This window comes from Herpailurus yagouaroundi, unplaced genomic scaffold (assembly GCF_014898765.1).
Source record: "Herpailurus yagouaroundi ecotype Mexico unplaced genomic scaffold, PumYag 190, whole genome shotgun sequence".
Lineage (NCBI taxonomy): Eukaryota > Metazoa > Chordata > Mammalia > Carnivora > Felidae > Herpailurus > Herpailurus yagouaroundi.
The window spans coordinates 2,619,784-2,639,726 of NW_024412421.1; the positions used below are offsets into that span (position 1 = coordinate 2,619,784).

The 19,943-nt window shown below is 34.0% G+C and overlaps 1 protein-coding gene across 1 annotated transcript in view; it reads left to right on the forward strand.

Moving 5' to 3' along the window:
- Positions 1–19,943, forward strand: part of LONP2 (lon peptidase 2, peroxisomal) — a 104,551-nt gene that overhangs the window by 34,890 nt on the left and 49,718 nt on the right. The window lies entirely within an intron of this gene.

The window sequence follows — 19,943 nt, forward strand, 5'->3', positions numbered from 1 at the left end:
GTCACGATCTCACGGTCCGTGAGTTCGAGCCCCGCGTCGGGCTCTGGGCTGATGGCTCAGAGCCTGGAGCCTGTTTCCGATTCTGTGTCTCCCTCTCTCTCTGCCCCTCGCCCGTTCATGCTCTCTCTCCCAAAAATAAATAAACGTTGAAAAAAAAAAAATCTTTGTGGGTTAATAATTGTCTTGTGTATTCTGTTTACTTCCAGCAGTTGTGTTAAGTCTCCTTTCAAGACTTGGAGACACTTTCTAAGTGTTATGTCTGTTTTATCTTCTTCACTCCTCCAGTCTGAGCTAGTCGTTGTCCACATATGGAACCTAGCTGTCTTGTTCAGATCGCCCTTCACTTCCCGCCATGTTGAATTTCTTGTTTCCTATATTCCATGCCTTCTGCTTTCTTGCTTTATTTTCTCACTTTCTTGGTGTTAATCTCCCAGAAGTTTCCTGAGAAAGCTTGCATGGGTGGGAGATGTTTTTAGACTTTGTATATCTGAAAATATGTTTCCCTCATGCTTGATTGGTAGTTTGCATTCTAGTTAGACATAATTTTCCTGCAATATTTTGAAGACATTTCTCCATTGTATTCCAGTTTCCTGTGTTGCAGTTGATAAGACCAAAGTCTTGTCTTTTGTGACTTGTTTTACTCTGAAAATTTTTAAGATCTTTTTATCCCATTTTTCTGAAATTTTACAGTAATCTGCCTTGGCATCAGTCTCTTTTTCTCCATTTTTGCTGATGCTTTGAAGATTCTTTGAATTGGAAAATCCTGTCCTTTATTTCTGTAAAATTTTCTTGAATTCTCTTGATGATTTTTTTCTTCATTTTTTGGGGGGAACTCCTATCAATTGGATTTGAGATCTTTAATCTTCTTATCTTTTCTGTTAGTCATCTTTTTTGTTTTTTGCTATATTTTTTTATGAAGACTTTCTTAGCTTTATCTAGTAATCCTTCTATGAAGTTATTATTTCAAAGATCTTTTTCTTAACTTCTCTGCTTGTTCTTTTTATAGTATCTTGCTCTCATTACATGGATGTAATATGTCCTCTTATCTCTGTGAGAAATACCCTACTAGATTTTTTTCTTTTTCCTTTTCTATAAGCTGCTTTTATCTATTATATATGTTGTTTTGTTTTGTTTTGTTTTTTGGTCTCTGTCTTTTATATTAGAGTCTTCTGTTAGATGTCTGGCAATTTGTGTATGTTTGTATTTAATAGTGAGGAACAGAATGCTGATTGGAATCTGAGGACGGTTTACTGACCGAGTTTCACAATAGGGTCGGCTGGGCCATTTGGTTGAAGAATCTCTTATGTCAGTAACTTTAGGTCGAATTTCTCAGAGAGGGCTCCCTAAGTCTCTTGCCTTTAGAATTAAGGCTTGGCTGCCAGCTTCCTGGGAAATAAGCAGTGGGGAGAAAGTGGGGCCTGTCACTGCATTCAGCATCCTGGATGTATGCATGCACCTAAACTGTTGTTTTCAGTAGAGTACATACTCTGCTCAGCTGTGCCCAGGGTCACCTGGGCAGAGAACAGCTGTTTTATGTTCTTAAGAAAATAAACTTCCAGGTTTTCCTGGGATGGGGGAAGGGATCTGGGACCAGACTGCTTCATAAATATAATTTAACCAGTCCTCCTTAGTTTACTACCTCTGCTCCCCCAGTCCTTACCCTGGTTTAAGTAAAATATTACTATTCAAACTGATTTGTAGAATTGAGGAAAAACTTGCTTTGTGAGTTTGGCTTTTTTGTTTATTTCCTTGCTTTGAATTCCTTCTGGCTTCCTGTTTCCTTTTTTGGTTTTTGTTTTTGTAATCTTCTTAGAACAGGATGACCCTGGGACATGTGTCTTGTAAGCAGGGAGACCATACATTCTGGTTTGCCTGGGACAATCCCATTTTATGCCTAATTATCAATTGCACTCTCTTCTGGTCTCAGAAGTGGGTCCTGTTTGGACCATAAAAAGTACAGTTGCCATATTTAAAAGCCACAGAACTTGGAGATAAGAGTTTCACTTGGTTTGGTTTTGCCTATTTTTATTGTAGAACAGTTCTGACTCAATGACTGGTTTACCCATTAGTACTACAAACAATAAAATAGTGAACATTATTGAAGGTTTTAGTGGCTTCTTAGATGATTACTTTAGACTTTCAGTTTAATTTATATTGGCGCATTTTTCAGGTAATCTGGCCAACTCTCTCATTAGACAGTTATAGTTACTCTTTTGAAAAGAATTTGAGAGTAATTCCCTGATACTTGGGTTTCTCAGTATACTGTTTGTGGGAGTCCTAAAACAAATCCACCAAAAGACAGCTTCACAAGTAGTAGGAGATAATTAATCCCTGTCTATTTATTACACAGTGTGTTTTAGTTCTTCACCGTAGTGCTTTGTAATGATTTAGTAACATTTGTTGGATTGAAATGACCTTTGATAAGAAGCTGGCATAGTGATATTTCTTTGTCTGATATAGAAGTTCGTATTCACTTTTTTGGCAATTGATTTATTAATATTCCAAATAAAAGTGTTAAAGCCTCAAATGATACCTCAAAGTAAATGATACCTGGGATCACATACTTATACTGTAGTTTAGTCATGAGTAACATCAGTTCCTTACACACTGGGGTTCTTTTTTGTTGTTGTTTTTTATTTATTTTGAGAGAGACCGAATGCAAGCAGAGGAGGGGCAGAGAGAGGAAGAGAGAGAGAATCCCAAGCAGGCTCCATGCTGAGCATGGAGCCCCACTGGGGGCTTGATATCACATGACCACGAGATCATGACCTGAGCTGAGATCAAGAATGGGACATTTAAACGACTGAGCCACCCAGGCGCCCTGAGACTAGGATTCCATAGGGTGAAGCAAGATACATATACAGAAGAAATGAGTATCTTGGTACCTGATGTCCTTCTCCCTCCCACGTGCCCCAGTCCTTGGTGGAAACATCTTCTATCACAGAGGTTGTTGAAACAATTAAATGAGTTATATGTAAAAGTGCTCTGGAAACCGTAAAGTACTCTATACATGTTATTTTAATTTAATGTCCACTCAGTTTCATCTATATCCAGTTTGAAAACGACTTCCTGTTTCCATTACCTTTAGACCCACCTAAATGAAAAAAAGAAACACCTTGTATTTAAAGTAGAATGTTACTGAGAACCCAGAAATACCAGGAGTATGATTTATGTTTCCACATAGAAAGCCTACTCTTAAATGATTTCTAGATATTATTTATAAGATATAGTCATACGAGATTATTTTATAGCTAATTTATATTATGCCTGTATATATTAGATATAAAGAACATAATAAGTATAGAGTGGTCACTCTAAATAAATTAAAGAATATACTTTTTCTATCTATAGATTCTTCTCAGCTTCATATTTATTCATGGTGGAGATGCCTATTTCCAGTTACTGTTGTCAACAAAGGAATATTTACTCAAAATTTAGATAGCCTCTTGAAAATTTATTGGAAGAATAAAAAACAGATGTAACTAATTGATAAGCAAATGTTGGTAGACAGAATTTGGACAGGTCTGTTGTTGAATAGTATTAAAATGTCAGATACAAGGAAAGTCCTTTTATGTAATTACTACACTCAAAAGAAAATTATAGAATTCTTATCAGGTAGGTACAATCATATTTATAATTGATGCAAGATCCAGACTTTGTTATAAAATATATGTGTATTTCTGAAATACACTTTTAATGTGAATGGGCTAACAAAATGCATGGATACTTTACCAGTTTTCTATATAAACAGTATTTACAGTTCTAGATAGATAGATAGATAGATAGATAGATAGATAGATAGATAGATAGGATCTCCAAAGTGGAAAAGTCCCTAATCTAGACATAATAAACTTTTTTTTAAAACTGACATTCTTAATTAGAATTAGATCCATTTAGTAATTAGAGTGAGTTTGGTAGATTTACTACTTGGATACAGCAGACCTAGGGTCTTCTAATCTAAGCTCTACAACTATTGTCAAAGAATTTCAAGGAGAGGGACTTTCCTTTTATTAAGGAAAATTTTGAGGTTCTGGATGTTACCTTAATTTTTTATCTCATCACATGCTGTATTTACAATGTAAATTCTAAGACCTACCAGAGTAAAAGATGTCTTAAATACTGATGTTATCAGAGAGATGTGGCTGAAGACACCTTTTTCAGCTTTCATTTCCTCTTTACTGTCTCTGATTAAGAGGGATACTGCCATTTAATGATTAAACTAAGCTACATTAGGGAAACCTACTAATCATTTCTTTTTAGTGCTGGCAAACCCTGTCACCAGCGCCCAAGGCATACTTGCAAGTTACACAAAAATGTCTTGATGTCTATGTTAGCATTTTTCTTTTTATACCCTGCTCCCATTTTTTGTCTTGTTACCCACCCACTCTCCCCCAAGCACATACACATGTACAAGCTGCCACCTGACTGTCCACAGCCCTCCAGCCCTTAGCTATATTTGCAACCAAAATTAACTGTTTCTCATTTCTACCCTATTTAACACTCTTGTTAGTAGAGTTTGGTGGTGATTAGATTGTGTAGTCAAGTTTACCTGAAAATTAATTTTGGAGTGGGTTGAGGGAATTATTGTTATGAATTTGTGACTTGATAATCACCAAGACTTTCTTCTCCTCTCTTGACCATCCTCAGGGATGCTCTATGAGGGGATCATTAGACAAACCTGTGGCCCAAATCTTGGCTATGTTTATTGGCAAGGACCCTACTACTGGATTCAGTAGTAAGCTAAGAAAAGGAAAAAACCACCTGAGAGAAGTATAGGCAGCAAATTGTTGAGAAATAGTAATTTGACTAATAAATTAAGAAATAATGATGAGTTGGGTTTAGTTTTTATATACCAGGTTTTCAGGAGCAAGTACTTTTCAAAATATCCTGTTCATTTGGGGAAACATTTTACCAGTATTAAATTGATTATATATTCTTATTTTTTATATGAATAGCCAATATTTACAAATTTAGAGACATCTCTTTTATATTAATGATCCTCTTTTGCCAAAAAAGAAATAAATGAAATTTGAATGTTCTAAAAATGTTTGATCAGCTTTGGGCAATTTTAAGACAGAAGTAGAAATAGGCATTCATAGTGAGATGTAAGCTGTTTGCCTCTGATTAAACTAAAGCAGCTGACCCTATTTAAAATTATTATTTAAGTATATTTTAATTTTTTAAAGTGTCAATGAGGTATAATTACATACAGTAAAGTGGGTGTATTTAAAATGTACAGCTTAATTTTGGTATGTGTATTAATCATGAAACCATAATTATAATCAAGGTATTAGACATAGAAGTTCTACTTCTGAAACAAAAAATTCACTAGAGGGCATCAACAGTAGATTAGAACTGGTAGATCTTTGAATTTGAAGATCAGTTGCTAGAAATTATGCAGTCTGAAGGACAGGAAAACAAAGTGGCTAAAATGAACAGGGAAATGTGGCATACTGTTAAGCACAACAATGTATGCCTAATTGAACAGGACAGGGAAGATAGGAGCAGAAAAAGTTTTTGAGGGAATAATGGATGAAAACTTCCCAAATGTGATGAAAAACATAAATCTACACATTTGTGAAGCTTGATAAATTTCCATGTAAAATAAGCACAAAGAAATCCATAGATAGATATCATAATAACAATCCTGAAAGACAAAATAGAAAACTTTGAAAATACCAAGAGAAAAACAGTTGGTATACCCATAAACCTTTTTGATCAGCATTTGGATTTTTCAGGTTTTCGCTATTACAAATAAAGCTATTGTGAATACTTATGTACAAGTCTTTCTATGGATGTATACTTCTGTTTTTCTTTGATAAATACCTATGAGTGGATGGCTTGGTCAAATGGTAGGTGTCTGCTTAACTTTTTAAGAAACTGCCAAATTGTTTTCCAAAATGATGGTTGTACCATTTTACATTTCTCCTACTAGTGTATAAGAGTTCCAGTTCTACATTTTTGTCAGTATTTGACATGCAGTGAGTTTTTTAATTTTAATCATTCTGGTAGGTGTATTGTATTATCTCATTGTGGTTTTAATCTGCATTTCCTTAATGGTTAATGGTATGTTGAGCAACTTTGTATGTGATATTTGCCTGTATCCTGTATTTTTTTGTAAAATGTCTAGCTCTTTTTTTTTCTTTTGAGTTGTCTTTTTATTATTGAGTTGTAAGAATTCCTTATATGTTCTAGACAGATTTTGTTTGTCAGTTACATATTTTTCAGATATTTTCTCCAAATATTTTATTTTATTAATGTTTATTTATTTTTGAGAGAGAGAGAGAGAGGGAGGGGCAGAGAGAGAAGGAGACATAGAATCCAAAGCAGGCTCCAGTCTCTGAGCTGTCAGCACAGAACCTGATGCAAGGCTCAAACTCACAAACCACAAGATCGTGACCTGAGCCAAAGGTCATGCTTAACTGACTGAGCCACCCAGGGGCCCCTCTTCAAATATTTTAGTAACAATGTCTTTGGAAGAGAGCCCAAAAAGTTTTTTGTTTGTTTTTCAAAGTCCAGTTCATTGATTCTTGTGTGTGTGTGTGTGTGTGTGTGTGTGTGTGTGTGTGTGTTTTCTTTTGCATTGTAATTAATAAATCTTTACTAAACCAAGGTCACACAGATTTTCTCGTGTTTTCTTCTAGAAGTTTTATATTTTTGGCTCTAACATTTGGGTCTGTGGCCCATGCTCAGTGAGTTTTTGTATTCAGTGTGTGGTGTAAATGTCAAATTTCCATTTCTTTTCTTAGGTTTGTTTTTTGTTTTTTGGTTTTTGGTTTTTTGTCCCATTTCACATATGGGTATTTAATTGTTCCAGTACTATTTGTTGAAAGAAGTATCTTTTTCTCATTCGAATTGCCCTAGATACCTTTGTCAAATATTAGTTGATAGATTGTCTGGCTGTGTTTTATATTTCTGAGTTCTCTATGCTGTTCCATCAATGCATGCTTATGCTAGTACCCTCCATACCAAGTTGATTACTGTTGCTTTATAATAGGTCTTGAAATTATATAGTGTTAGTTCTCCAACTTTGCTTTTCTTTTCCAGAAAAACTTTGGCTATTCTAGATGCTTTGCATTTCCATATAAATTTTAGAATCTTTGCTATAAAACAGTGCTCATATTTTACTGGGATTTTAATTGACATTTCATTTCAATTTGTACTTCATTTGGGGAGAATTGTCGTCTTAAAAATATCATGCCTTCTCGTCCATTGCATATCTCTCCATTTTTTTTAGGTCTTCCTTACTTTCCAGCAGCGTTTTAGCACTTTCAGCACATGCATATTGTACTTTGTCATATTTATCCCAAATTATTTCATAATTCTTGCTTATTTTTTTATTTCAATTTCTGATTATTGCTAGTATTAATAAAAAGTACGATTTATATTTTGTGTGTTGACATCATATCCTACATTCATTTATTCTAGTCCCTTTCTCTTTCAGCCTTTTTTTGTTTGTTTGGTCCCTGTATTTTATGTTAGGGCTTTCCTCCAATCTTTGATGATTCTTGGTTGTCCTTTTGTATATATAATGTATAACATTAAGATTATTAAAAGTTTTGTGTGCACATGCAAGGTGACACCTTGTAAGCTTTACCACACAGTGAGAAGTTTGGAATGGGTTCCTCAAATTTCAGTAACTATAGATCATATTTCTTCGAACAGTTGGTATTTTCAGAGAAAGGTCCATTATTATTTCTGCTAGAGGGAGTCAGGCTCTCTGTATTGTAAAACCTACTATTCTAAACAGCCTGTAGTTAAAATGTTGACTTTCACTTTGACTCAAGAGTTTAAAAGATTTGGGGCACCTGGGTGGCTCAGTCAGTTAAGCGTCCAATTTCAGCTCAGGGCAATGATTTCATGGCTTGTGAGTTCAAGCCCCGCGTTGGGCTCTTTGCTGACAGCCCAGAGCCTGGAGCCTCTCCCACTCATGCTCTGTCTCTCTCTCTGTCTCAAAAATAAATAAAAACATTAAAAAAAATTTTTTTTTAAGATTTTGAAAGATTATTGTTTTACATTTCTAAATATTTATGTTTTTGTTATAATTTTGATGTGTAATATATTGCCCAAGTATGCAACTTCATTTTTTCAAATTTTAGAGTTTATTGAGGATCCATTTTCATAAATATTCTGTAGATTTTAGGAAAGACAGTTTATTTGTAACATACTGACCTTTGAAGTGTATATGTGTGTGTATATATATATATATATATATATCCATGATGAAGTGTATATTTGTATAAGCATGCATATGTGTTTGCACATACTATACATACACCTAAAGAACAGCAATGTTATAACAGTTATATGTGTGTAAGTGTTATAAGATTGCTATTCTCTAGGTTTAGGTCTTTTTTCTGCACATTAAGATATACATTAAACTTACCCACTATAGTTTTTGTCAGTTTCATTTTGTAATTTCTAATGAATTTTTTAAATTACATTTTAAGAGTATTCATTTGTTTATATCATCATTATGGATATTTTCTGCTATCTAGGCACAGCCCTTTGTTCCATTCATGGTTCCTAACCTCAGTTTCTACTTGGGTTACTAATATTTGTACAGTTCTTCCTTCCTTTTTTGTTAATATATATCAGGCATAGCTTTTTCTGTCTTTTAACTTTTAACCTTGTAGTATTATGTTTTATTAGTATCTCATATAATCAAATTTTAGATTACCTTTTGATACTATCTGGAAGTCTCTAATATTCAGTAGGCTTTTTTTGTATTATTATCTAACTCAGGTTTGGAGCCTTTTGTCATCTTATTGTTTAGTTGTTTTCTGTACCCTTTTTAAGGAGTCCTAGTTACTTTCTTTGAATTATGTTATTAACTATATGGACACTTTGTTCAGAAGGCATTTATTGTGTTTTTTATATCACGTGTGATACTTTTAAGTTAAAAAAAATCACACATCTCAGGTTCTCTATCAGTATCATACATGAAATAGGATATATTGTTCCTCCCTTTATTAAATCAAAACGAAATAATACACAGTAATCCACCACATCCTTATCTCACTACCTGGTTACTTTAAGTGATTTCATTTTTTACATTATTTTGATCAGAAACCATTTTTGACTTTTATATTATTTCTTTTTTTTTTAATTAATAGCCTTCCCCTCTTCTTTTCTTTTTCTTTCTTTCTTTTTTTTATAACAGTTTTAGGTTTATAGCACAATTGAGTGAAAAGTACCGAGAGTCTCATATAACCTTTTACCCTCCCTACCCCAGTTTTCTCTTTTTTAACATCTTGCATTAGCATGGTACATTTTACATATTCAGCAGTCAGTAGACATTTGGGTTGTTCCTACCTTTGGTTGTTATGTATAATGCTGCTGTAATCATTTATGTGCAAGTTTGTGTGTGTAATAGGTTTTCAATTCTCTTGTTATCTGGGAGTGGAGTTGCTGGGTCATATGGAAATTCTGTATTTAACACTTTGAGAAACTTACCAACTATTTTCCAAAGTGACCATACCATTTTCGTTTTTCACTGTGTTTGAAAGTTCTAATTTCTTTGCATCTACATCAATACTTGTTATTATCCATCGTTTTTATTTTAGCCATCCATTTGTTTAGTAGGTGTGAAGCTATAGTTTATTGTGATTTTTATTATTTCCCTAATTACTAATAAAGTTGAGCATCTTTTCATGTATTTATTGGCCATTTGTATATCTTCTTTATAGAAATATCTATTCAAATCCTTTGCCCATTTTTAACTGGGTTATTTGTCTTTTTCTGTTAAATTCTTTACATATTCTAGATACAAGTTCCTTCTCAGGTACAGGATTTGCAGATATTTTCACCAGTTTGGGGGGCTTTCTTACTACTTTTTTGATGGTGTTCATTGAAGCACAAAATTTTTTAATTTTGATAATGTCTAAATTATCTATATTTCTCTTTCGTTGTTTGTGGTTTCAATGGTATATCTAAGAAACCATTGCCTAATCCAAGGTCATAAGAATTTTTTTTTATGAGAATTTATTCTTAACATTTTCCCTTAAGAGTTTCACAGTTTTAGTTCTTGCATTTAGATCTACAGTTGATTTTGACCTAATGTTTATATATGGTGTAAAACATAGAGATTCAGCTTCCTTCTTTTGCATGTGGATATCCAGTTGTCCCAAGCACCACTTATTGAACACTTTTCTTTTTCCATAGAATGGTATTCTCACCCTTATTGAAAATCAATTGATTGTAAATGCAGGTGTTTATTTCTGGTCTCCCAAATCTATTCCATTGATCTATATTTCTGTCCTTATGCCAGTATCACATAATCTTGCTTACTTTAATTTTGTAGAAGCTGTTAAAATCAGGAAGTGTGAATATTCCAGATTTGTTGTTTTTCAAGATTGCTTAGCCATAGTGGGTCTTTTGTATTTCCATATGAGTTTTCAAATCAGGTTATCACTTTCTACAAAAAAGGCAACTGGAATTTTGGTAGGGATTGCATTGGATCTATAGATCCCTTTAGGGAGTATTGCCATATTAATAGTAATTCTTCTAATCCACGAACATAGGAATCTTCCTATTTACTTAGGTCTTCTTTAATTTATTTTAACAATGTTTTGTGGGTTTTGAGTATATAAGTCTTACAGTTTTGTTAAACTTATTCTTATATGTTTTATTCTTTTTGATACTATTGGAAATTGAACTTTTTTCATTTCTTTTTCAAATTGTTCATTGCTTATATAAAGAAATACAGTCGATTTTTGTATATTAGTCTTTTATCCTGTAACCTTTCAGAACTTCTTTATTAGTTCTAATATTTTTTTTTCCTGTGGATTCCTTAGGTTTTTCCATATACAGATCATATAATGTGCAAGTAGAGATATTTTTACTTCTTTCCAGTTTGAATGCCTAGAGACACATTTTTCCCCCTAATTGCCGTGGCTAGAAGCTCTAGTATAATATTTAATAGAAATGTCAAGATCTGTTCAGATTTTCTATTAATTCTTGATACAAATTACTTTCAATAGTTTGTATCTTCCTAGGAATTTTTCCATTTCACTTATGTTACCAAATTTGTTGGTGTACTGTTGTTCATAGTATACACATATATTTTTCATTTCTGTAAGGGTGATAGCAGTGTGAACTGAGTCATTCCTGATTTTAGTAATTTGAGTGTTCTCCCTGTAGTCAATATGGTTCCATAGTCACTATGGCTACATGTTTGTCAATTCTGTTGAACTATTCAAAGAACAAAGTTTTGATGTTTTGATTTTCTTAGTTGTTTTTGTCTTTACTGTTTAGTTTATTTGCTTTAATTTTATTATATTCTTCCTTCTGCTTGCTTTGGGTTCAGTTTGCAATTCTTTTTCTACTTTCTTAAGGTGGAATGTTAGGTTATTGATTTGAAATTTTTAAACATAGCTTTTACAGCTGTGAATATTTTTATAAGCAACACTTTATCTGCATCTCAAGTTTTAGTAGTAAGTTACATTTTTGTTTTTATTTATCCCAAAATATTTTCCAACTCTTCTTGTGATTTCTTTTTGACCTTTTGGTTATTTAGGGTTTAATTTCGTATTTTTGTGAATTTCCAAATTTTTTTCTTACTCATTTCTGGTTTCATCACATTGTGGTCAGAGATTATACTTTGTATGATTTCAGTCCTTGAAATTTAGATGTTTATTTAATAGCCTTGCTTATGGTCTGTCCTGGAGAATGTTCCATGTGCACTTGAGAAGAATATGTATACTGCTGCTGCTGTTGGATGGATTGTTCTCTAGATGTTTATTATGTCTAATTGATTATAGTATTGTCAAGTCTTCTATGTTTTTGTTGATCTTTTCCTAGTTTTACCTGCTATTGGATATATAGAGATAAGACTTAGATATAGATTGTCTATATCTGTGTGTATGTGTATGTATAGATATCTAGATATATCCATGTAAAGAGATTTATTATAAAGAATCAGCCTATGTAGTTATGGAGTCTGGGAATTCCAAAATCTGTGGTATGGACTGGCAGGCCCAAGACCCAGGAGAAATGATGGGCAGATGAAGTTCAAAAGCAGTTTGTTGGAGAATTTTCTCTTGCTTAAGGATGCCAGTCTTTTTGTTCTATTCAGACCTTCTAATGACTGGATGAAGCCCATCCACAAGGTGGAGGGCAGTCTAGCCAAAGTTCACTGATGTATGGGGCACCTGGGAGGCTCAGTCGGTTAAGCACCTGACTTTGGCTCAGGTTATGATCTCGTGGTTTGTGAGTTTGAGCCCTCCATTGGGCTCTGTGCTGATAGCTCAGATTCTGTGTTTCCCTCTCTCTTGCCCCTTCCCCTGTCACTCTGTCTCTCTGTCTCCCTCTCTAAAAAATAAATAAACAAAAAAATTTTTTTAAAAAGTTCACTGATTTAAATGTTCATCCAAAAACACTCCCCAAGTTGACATATAAATAACATATAAAAACTTAGCTTCAGTAAGTCCCCCTTCCTTCTGCCCTCCTTTGGGAAGTTATTGTCATATAAAATATATCTATATATACTGTAAGCCTATCCATAGACTTGATTCTCATTTTTGCCATAGTTATGTTGTGTAAAATTGTAGCAAACACTGAATTAGTGAATACTGAATTATTGCTCCTGGGAGAAATAGGCTTCTTTGAGAGTCAGTTTGTCAGTTAATCAATACATAACTTTGTTTTAGCTGTGTTTCTGTTTAAAGTTGCCTTATATAGTATATATTGTTCATTAATTAACATTGAACTCATGACCATCAACACTATAACTCATGCCTAAATGAAGCTTATCTAACACATGTATTTTGTCCATAAGGCTTGTCACAGCCTTGCACTTACTGACACTAAACAGTACTTCAATACTTCCTTTTGGGAGTCTTTTAAACAGCAAAATCACTAACAAAAAGCATAGAGGTGCAAAAAACATGGCACTAAATAGACTGCAAGAATGATACTTATTTAGAGTATGAGAACTGAAACAAGAAGGCAGGGCATCATTTTGTTTGACCTCAGTTGGAAACATATGCCTTGGACCATGAGTTGTCCTATGTCTGCAAATGACTACAGAAGCACACAAAGTATTAATTTTGGAGTTATAAGTAAATTCTAGGTATTAGGTGAATTTGCAAATGCAGAAACCATGAATAATGAGAAACAACTGTAATTATGGCTTGGAAGTCCTTTGAATCAAATAAGAGGTCAGAAATACAAAGAAAAAATACGTTTATACCGTCTCTTATATTTACCAATGTAATTATTTTCACTGGTGTTCTTTGTTTCTGTGGTTACAGCTTAGTGTCCTTTTACTTTATTTAGCCTTTAGTATTTCTTATAGTCTGGCCTGCTGGCTATAAATTCTCTCAGTGTTTTTTATCTGGGAATGCCTTAATTTCTCCATGCTTTTTTTTTTTTTTTAAGTTTATTCTGAGAGAGAGAGAGTGAGCAGGGGAGGGGGAAAGAGAGAGTGCCAAGCAGACTCTGTGCTGACTGATGCCAGGACTCAATCTCACAAGTTGTGAGATCATGGCCTGAGCTGAAACCAAGATTTGGGAGCTTAACTGACTGAGCCACTCAAACACCCCTTCTACTTCATTTTTGGAGGGTAGTTTTAATGCTTTCCTTCCTTCATGGTTTCTAATGCAAAGTCAGCTGTTAATCTTATGGAGGATCCCTTATACTTCATGAAAGAAGTATTTTATTGCTTTAAATGATTAACCTTTGGCTTTGGCTTTTGACAGTTTGTGATGGATGTAGGATCTGAGTCTACTTAGTATCTGTTTTATATATATATACATATACATATGTATATACATATGTATATATGTACACATACATATATATACATACACACACATTATATATATATATACACACACATATATATAGTGTGTGTGTGTGTGTATGTATATATATATATGTACTATAAGCCTATCTAGATGTGGTAGATTAACGGTTTTCATCAGATTTGGTAAAGTGGTGGCTTTTATTTTTTCAGATATGCTTTATGCCCCTTTCTCTTTCTTCTCTTTGTCTCAGACTACCATTATGAGTATGTTGGTAGTCTGTATAGCATCCAATGCATCTTTGAGGCAATGTTCATTTCTTTGCATTCCTTTTTCTTTCCGTACCTCAGACTGGATAAACTCAGTTGACCTATCTTCATTGATTCTAATTTCTGCAGTTGAAATTGCTATTTACATTTAACCCCCATAGTGAATTTTTTGTTTGTTACTATGTTTTTCAACTCTCATATTTCTGTTTGCTCCTTTTTTTAATATAATTCCTGTCTTTCTATTGATATTTTCTCTTTATTAAGGCATCATTCTCATAGTTTCCTATAATTCTTTCGGCATGACTTCCTTTAGCTTTTTAGTTTTGGTAAAATTTGCCATCTTCACCATTTTTAAGTGTACATTTCAGTAGTGTTAGGTATATTCACATTATTGTGCAACCAATATCTAGAGCTTTATCATCTTGAGAAACTGAAACTCTGTGCTTATTAAATAGCTATTCTGCATTTCTCCCTTAGCCGCTGGCAACTACCATTCTCCTCTCTGTTTCTGTAACTTTGTCTAATCTATATACCTTATAAGGAGAATCCTTTAGTATTTATCTTTTCATAATTGGTCTTTTGCATTGCATACTGTCTTCAGTGTTCATCCATGCTGTGGGGGCGCCTGGGTGGCTCAGTTGGTTAAGCGTCCGACTTCAACTCAGGTCATGATCTCATGGTTTGTGAGTTCGAGCCCTGCGTCGGGCTCTGTGCTGACAGCTCAGAGCCTGGAGCCTGCTTCGGATTCTGTGTCTTGCTCTCTCTCTGCCCCTCCCCTGCTCATGCTCTGTCTCTCTCTGTCTCAAAGATAAATAAAACATTAAAAAAATTTTTTTAAATATTCATCCATGCTGTTGCATTAGTTTTTGTTAACATATTTACAATAGCTGATTTATAATCTTTGTCTAAGAAGTCCAACATCTGGGCTTGTTCAGGGACAGTTTTATTCACTGTTCTTTTTTTCTTTTTCTTTTATTAAGTCATACTTTAGTGTTTCTTTATGTGTCTCATAATTTCTTTGTTGAAATTGAATATATAAAGTGTTGCAATTATATTTAAATAATATAAGACCCTGCCCCCCTCCCACACACACATACCAAAGAATTGTTGTCACTGTTGCTATTTGTTTAGTGATTTTCCTGATCTCATTCTTTTAAAGTCTATTCTTTCTTGTATGTGGCCGCTGAAGTTGTGCAGTTTCTTTAGTGGTCAGCTAATGATTTTGGGCAGAGATATCCTTAAGTGCTTAAACCCAAAGGTCTTCCACTCTGTCAAAGGCTCTGTGTGTGTTTGTTGAGGCATGCCTTTAACTTTGGGCAGATACTTTACAACTCTGTCGTAGCTAGCACTTCCTGCTTGTACACAGCCTCAGTGTCTGCCATAGGTGAACTTTTAGAACCATTTCTCTTGTCATACTTACAGTCCTGTATATTTGCATGACCTTCAGGATTCCCTGGAAAACTTAAGAGCTTTTCAAAGGCCCCCATGAGTATCTCATTCCCCAGTTTTTCCTTTTAAATTTTTGATAAGCCTCTTGTTAGCCCCAACTGGTATTGCTGCCTGAGGCAGCTGCAGTGTTGAACAATTGCTACTGGTTGTTTTTGACAGATGCCCGAGGGATAGGGCAGTTCACACATTGTGTTTTCTGAGTCAGATCAAATAAAGATAAATCCTGAGAATAGAGCTCTTCCACGGAACTGCCCAACATGCCAAATATTGACAATTCTCTTGGGAAAGGGCTTTTGGGGAGTTCTAATCCTATTCTGCCCCCTACAGTGGTTGCTAGGTTACTGTATTTCACAGCTATTGTGGTTGTGAGGCTGTTGGTTTTCAAGGCTACCATTAATTTGGGAGAGAAGAGGATGAGAGTAAAAGCAAGTTAAAATACCACAGAGCTGGCCTTATTTGCTGAGATTCATCAGTTTTTCATGAATAAACGCTCCACAGATTGTTGCAAATTAATTTCTAGAGTTCAAAAACTTGTTTTGACAATTGTTACTAGTGTTTTCATTGCTTTTAGGGAGGAGCAGATCTTCATAATTCCTTACACTGCCATTCTAGAAGTGCTGTTTCAGACATTTAGTTTTAACTCTGTGCTTAAATGATTTCATCGCTTCTGATCCTTTTATTATGATTAATCTATTGTTTAGATGGAATACTTTTTTCAAGGATTTGTTTGTAGGTAATGTTTTGAGGCCTTTTATATTTACTAATGTGTCTTTGTTGTCTGCACCAATAATCTCCATATGCTTTGTTCACAAAATTTTGAAAATATATCCCACTATATACAAATATATGTGACAAACAAATGTTTATGATAATAAAATACCATAGACTGGGTGGTTTTTAAAAAAACAATAACAAAAACAAAAACCCAGATACTTATTTTCTTAACAGCTCTGGACTCTGGAAGTCCAGGATCAAAGTGTTGGCAGTTTTGATTTCTCCTCAGGTTTCTTTCTCTTTGGTTTACAGACTATTGCCGTCTCACTGTTCCTTACATGGTCTTTTCTCTGTGCCTCTGCTTCCCTGGTCTTTTTGTCTCTCTCTTTTCTTATAAAGGATTCCAGTCATAATGGATTAGGGCCCCACCCTTATGACCTCATTTAATCCTAATTACCTCCTTTAAGACCCTACGTCCAAATACAGTCACATTAAGGGACACAATTCAATGCATAACAAAGAATATACATATAATATAACATGTATGTACCACTGTACTAATATTATGTACATACATGTGTAACAATAAATTTTAAAAGATAATAACATTTTCATTGAAAACAACATATTCTAGTTATATAATTGTTTTTATTTCATGATGTGACTATCAAAGCTTATTCAGGAAATAAAAGTGTCTCTGTCATTTTCTTGTTCACATCTTTGCCTCTATTTAATGGTACTTGGCAAAAATCTTTTAAAACTACTCCTTTTACTCCTCATTTTTAATCTGTAAAAACACTTAATCAGGCTTACATGGACTACAGTCCTCTGTAACTACAGTGCAAGCAGGTAGTGAGTGCAACACAACCAGCCCTTGCACACTGTGGAGTTTCCACTCTTCTGGAATATCCCAAAATGTGATATTTGTGCCAAGTGAGGGCATTACTTCCATTCTGTACATTAAGTATTTTAAAAAGTTATTTCCTGGGTAGCTCAGTCGGTTAAGCATACCATTATCTTTGGCCCATATCATTATTTTATGGTCCGTGAGTTTGGGTCCATGAGTTCCAGCCCTGCATCAGGCTCTGTGCTGACAGCTCAGAGCCTGGAGCCTGCTTCGAGTTCTGTGTGTGTCTCTCTCAGCCCCTACTCTGCTTGTGCGCTACCTTTCTCTCTCTCTCTCTCTCTCTCTCTCTCTCTCCCTCTCTCTCTCTCTCAGAAATAAATATTAAAAAATAATTTCTTTCTGGTGTTTATGGATAAAGATGTATAGTGTATAAAGATTATATAGGCTAATATTTTCTACTTGCACTTTAGTAGGTCATTATAAACCATCCACTTTTGTGGACATTAGTCTAAACAAAATGTCATCAGTAGTTGGGTAGTGAGTTCATTCATAGGTGTTCATTTGGTATGCTTCATATCTTATATGTGTTACATATATTCTGTATTTTAAAGATTTTAAAAAGATTTTAAGCTAGTCATAATTTTGCTTGAAAATTCTGTAGGTGGTATTTCAATAATAATAGCCTAATAATAGCCTGTGATTTATTATTGTACAAGAGGAGTCTATGGCTTTTTGATGTGTAGTGTTGAGTCTTCCAGAATATTTTCATGATTATTTCTTTAATTATTCTGTATTTTACATTTGTTGAGACCTTTTCTTTAGCTATGCCAATTAGCTATGAATTAGATGTCTTTATTTTTTACATACCTATCCCCTATATAGTTTTAGTGCCTTTTTCTCCAATATTCTGGACATTTTTTTCAAGTTTGTCCTTACCACTTAATTTCTATAGTATTAATTACGTATAGCTTCCAGGGTTGATTTTAGCTATTTTATTTTACTTTATTTATTTTTACTTTTTGTTGTGGAAAATTTCAACCATAAGAAAATTAAAGTAGTATAATGAATTATGTAAACTCATCATTCATGTTTAACAATTATCTCATGGCCAATCTTGTTTTATCTATTCCTACCCATTCTCCTCCACTGTTTCTATTTGTTTTAAATCAAATTTCAGACATCATTTCTTTTCATAAGTATTTAGTCTATCTCTAAAACATACAGATTTTTTAAAAATATAATTATACTGAAGGTGACAGTTACCTTGTCATCTCTAATGAGTGGAGTGTATTCCTGGATTGCCTGCAAACATCTGTAGTTCTTCTCTTGCCAGAAATTATGGCTGAAGAACAATTCTTAGCATACACCCCTCCCCATAGTTTATTCCACCTCTGATTTCATGATCCTAAGAATAAGGTGTCATATCATGGCTATTTCCATAACCAGTCATACTGTGTAGGTAGGAATTGTAGTCCTAGGATGGATGTAGAAGAACCTTTTAAAGAGAGAAAAAACAGCTCTAGCTGTTCTTGAAAACAGCTCCTGTATGTGGATGAGTTGGTCCATGGAAGCCCTGGCTCTAAAGTTGAGGAAAAAAGCAAGAGATTTGATGCTAAAAAGTTCTTTTGTTTTGTTTTTTTTAAAGTTTATTTATTTATGTTTGAGAGAGAGAGACAGCATTGGGGGGGGGGGAGGGGCAGAGAGAGGGTGAGAGAGAATCCCAAGCAGGCTCCACACTGTCTTCACAGAGCCCTTTGCAGGGCCTGAACTCATGAAACTGTGAGATCATGACCTGAGCCAAAACCAAGAGTCAGACTCTGAACTGACTGAGCCACCTGGGTGCCCCTAATGGCTAAAAAGTTCTAACTGTGATCTTTATCTCTCCATGGATTCCCAATTTACCTGAAGATTTCATCTAAATAGTGATTACTAGAAATTCTTTTTAGCTGGCTGTTCATCAGTATTTCTGACACTATTTAAACTCGACATTCTTTTGTGTTTTCCTAAATAAAAGTTGGAGGCAAGCAAATTGGGCATTACTGGTTTTCTCTTCTCATAACTATTGCTTTACTAATTTTCCTATTTTCTTTAAACCCCCTTGTCTTTAAATTTTAAGTGAAAAAAATCACTTGGTCAGGTCCCACAGCCATTTCTAAAATTTATCCAGCATGTATGTATTAGATTTAATTAGAGGCATTAAAGAAGAGATTTAAGACTACCTTATTTTCCATACCTTGATTAACAGTTTTCAGATAATTGATAGTAAGATTACTCTGAACCAATTTTATACTGATCACAATTAGTATGATCTTTGAAAAAAGACCTTTTTTAAATAATGTTAAACATTATTAAATCTTGTGAAAACATGAAGAGTAGAACTTTCTGAAAATTGTATTCTAGATAAACAGTGAGTTTCCAATAATGAGTGTTTACCAAATTCACGATTCTCTGTAAAGGGCTTTGAATTAAGACTAACTTATAGATATGTTTAAAAATAAGTAAAGCCTACAAAGGGAATCAGAACCAAGAAAAAGCAGCTTCTGTGGTAAAATTGTGATTGGTAAACATTTTAGTCCATTTACTTCCTTTTTGAATATGTTGTATGTCAACCCTGTTTATATTTATACTAGTCTAGTGTAAATGAAACTAATAACATACTAAAGGTTTACAACAGGTAGAAGGCACAAAGTCCTATGTAGACCTCTCCACAGTGAGTGCCTGTGACTGGGAGCATTTGAACAGTAACCTAAAGAAGATGTTCTCTCATACCCAGTTGTTCAATGTTTTAAGAATCTAATTGATAAATTACATAATTTTCCAATTAAAATATTCTAAGAGATACTGATATTTTGCTCATTTAAAACAAGTTTTGCTTTAAGGCATTTTTAAAAAGTGAATTTTTCCTTGTGCTGTATCAGA